The following is a 3,245-nucleotide window of genomic DNA, read 5'->3' as shown; positions in this document are numbered from 1 at the left end:
TGGGCTTTTACATTCAACAGCCAGGATCTACAGCTCTTCTTTAGAGAACTACACTTAGGTTATTGGAGTCACTTTGCCTGCCTTCACAGAGACTGGAAGTACCTGGGGATTTCTATGCCCTTAGGGCCAGCTCTTAACCAAGGACTGATAAATGCATGACTGTGAAAGCTCTAATTCCCCTGACTTAGATGGGAACAACTTTGAGGCATACACTCCAGAATTCCCCTATAGAGTCAGGCTGACACTACCCTCTGGGTTTTGTCTAAAGTTGTACCCTTGCCTATGTGCATATTCAACTATTACTCAAGCTCCAAAGCCACCCTTCAGCTTTGTGATGCTTGTGTCTGGGAATCTTCAAACCAATTTTTTGCTTTGCCAGCAGCTCCCTGTTATGTTCTGCTAATAGAGAACACTAAAGGGAGACTGCAAGGCTGTAGGAGGAAGAAGGGATTGCTCCTTCCTGTTTACTTCTAATTGCTTTATGTTCCTAATGAGGAATAGTGAAGAAAAAAAATGAGTCACTATAGTAAAGCTGCTGAATTACTAAAATCAAGTAGATTGAGGCATGAGGAAATGATTCTGTTCTTGTTTTAACTAGCCTGGAAACTTTCCAATCCTATGTCAAAGCCTGGGTATACATCAAACCTCCATATAACCCTCTATTTACCCCCCAGAGGGGGTAAGTGGGCATCATCTAATCTGTTGAGAGCCTGAATAGAAAAAAAAAAAAGGCAGAGGAAGGATGAATTTGTTCTCTCTGTTTGAGCTGGGACGTCCACTTTCTCCTGCCCTCAGATATCAATGCTCCTGATTGTTGGGCCTTTGGCTTCAGACCAGGACTTATACCACCAACTCCCCTGGTTCTCAGCCTTTGGATTTGTACTGAATTATACCACTGGCTTTCCTGGTTGTCTCTCTCTCTCTCTCTCTCTCTCTCTCTCTCTCTCTCTCTCTCTATATATATATATATATATATATATATATATATATATATATATATATATTTGTGTGTGTGTGTGTGTGTATGTATATATGTATATATATGGAGATTTATTATATACTAGGGGCCCGGTGCACGAAATTCGTGCACTGGGTGTGTGTGGGGGGGAGTGTCCCTCAGCCCAGCCTGCCCTCTCTCACATACTGGGAGCCCTCAGGCGTTGACCCCCATCACCCTCCAATCGCAGGCCTGGGCAGGGGACCCTCTTTTCCCCCCATCACTGGTTCTGCCCCCAGCCCAGGCCTGATGCCTCTGGCCCAGGCATCAGGCCTGGGCAGGGTACCCCCAGACCCCTCCGATTGCTGGCTCTGCTCCTTGCCCAGGCCTGATGCCTCAGCCAGAGGCGTAGACCCCCATCACCCTCCGATCACCTGATCGGCCCCTTGCCCAGGCCTGACGCCTCCGCCAGAGGTGTCAGGCTTGGACAGGGGACCCCCATCTCCCCCTGATCACTGGCTCTGGCCCCCGCCCAGGCCTGAGGCCTCTGGCCCAGGAATCATGCCTGGGCAGGGGACCCCCATCTCCCTCTGATCGCTTGCTCCACCCCCCCCCCCCCAAGCCTGACGCCTCTGACCCAGGCTTCAGGCCTGGGCAAGGGGACCATCATATCCCCCCAATCCCCGGCTCAGCCCCCCGCCCAGGCCTGATGCCTCGGCCAGAGGAGTTGACCCTCATCACCCTCCGATCACCAATCACCGGATCGGCCCCTTGACCAGGCCTGAGGCCTCCGGCTGAGGCGTCCGGCTCGGGCAGCGGGGACCCACAGCTGCAGCGGCCCCGCGATCCTAGGCTTCGCTTTAGGCCCAGGCAAGGGACCCCTAGCTCCCGGGACTGCCAGCTTCGACCGTGTCCAGCTCCCATCGCTGGCTCCACCCCTACTTCCTGCTATCACTGGCCAGGGCGGCAAAGGCGCCTGATTCTCCGATCATGGCTGGGGGGCAGGGCAAAGGCGGCCCCAGGGCCGCCTTTGCCCTGCCCCCCAGCTCTTAGCTCCCCCCTGGGTTTCCGATCACTGTCAGTGGCAGGGGGCTTCTTCCTGCTTTCCCTTTCGCCTCCCTGCATTGTGCCTACATATGCAAATTAACTGCCATCTTGTTGGCAGTTAACTGTCAATCTTAGTTGGCAGTTAATTTGCATATAGCCCTGATTAGCCAATGAAAAGGGTATCGTCGTACGCCAATTACCATTTTTCTCTTTTATTAGTGTTGATAATATATAAATATATAGAGAGAGGTTTATAATATTTTATATATGTAATTTTGCCTTTCTCATTCTTCTCACTTCCTAACAAGAGTGTATTGTACAGTTATTCTTCTTCACTTCTACCATTATATCTTGGGTATAAGTCTGGTGGGAGGAGTAGATTGCTTGTCTTTTTAGTTCAGAGGACATCAAACCAAGAGAATTCACATCTAGATCTGATGGAAAGATCTGTGCACCATCTGGGATTTTAAACAGATGTAATGACTCATGGGCCTTTAGGCTATATCCTTTGGAGATGGATTACTACTGTAAGGGAACAGGAGAAAAACTGATATTTGGGGCTAGAAGAGTGGATCAAGGCAGAGACAATTACTTAATTTCCTCCTTTGAACATTTTCCATTCCTCTCCCATTCAAATGGCAGTATATAATTGGTGCAGGTCAATGGAAGGTCATCAGAAGCAATTTACACCAATGCTTCTTGAAAGTGTGGTTCAGAGAACAGTATCATTCTATAACTTGTTTCTGGTCCATAACAAGGTAAATATAGCAAATCAAAGTGTTTAGAAACTTTTATAGAAATTTGACGTTCTACATTTTGATTGTCTTTTACAAAAGTAATAATCTGCAACAGGATGGAAGGTCTTCTTTTTTTTTTTTTTTTTTTTTTATATGCTAGGGGAGAGCACAAATGCAGTCTCCTACTACCTCAAATTATGCAGTTGAGTTTCCCACAATTGGGGGAGTCACAGGTGTCAGCACATCAGGAGTGCAATGGATAAGGCTCACCCTGGGAAAACCACCTTCATGATTATGGTATCTCCTCTGCCAGGTAAGTTTTGGAAGTTTTTTTTAAAGTGGTCCTTTGCTACAGATAGTTTGAGAAGTCATATTTGAACTTCTATCCTGACCTCTAAACCCTCAACATTTTTTCAAGATCTTTTTGTTCTTCTGTTGGCTAGGTACAGAGGATCCACCAGGGTATTTTGAAGGCCTAGAAGATGGTAGAAGTAACCTAGGTAGAAGTAACCTGGGGCTACTGA

General features: G+C 47.6%; 1 non-coding gene across 1 annotated transcript; it reads right to left on the bottom strand.

The window, feature by feature from the left end:
- Positions 1 to 2,878: 2,878 nt before the first annotated feature.
- LOC132224249 (U1 spliceosomal RNA) lies at positions 2,879 to 3,042 on the bottom strand. Its single transcript, XR_009450630.1, has one exon. It is a non-coding gene; the product is annotated as a U1 spliceosomal RNA (small nuclear RNA).
- Between the last annotated feature and the right edge of the window lie 203 nt (positions 3,043 to 3,245).

The sequence above is a fragment of the Myotis daubentonii genome, chromosome 1 (genome assembly GCF_963259705.1).
Source record: "Myotis daubentonii chromosome 1, mMyoDau2.1, whole genome shotgun sequence".
NCBI classification, from domain to species: Eukaryota; Metazoa; Chordata; class Mammalia; order Chiroptera; family Vespertilionidae; genus Myotis; species Myotis daubentonii.
Note: the sequence above shows the minus strand (reverse complement) of the source record. Positions and strands in the feature narration are given on the sequence as shown.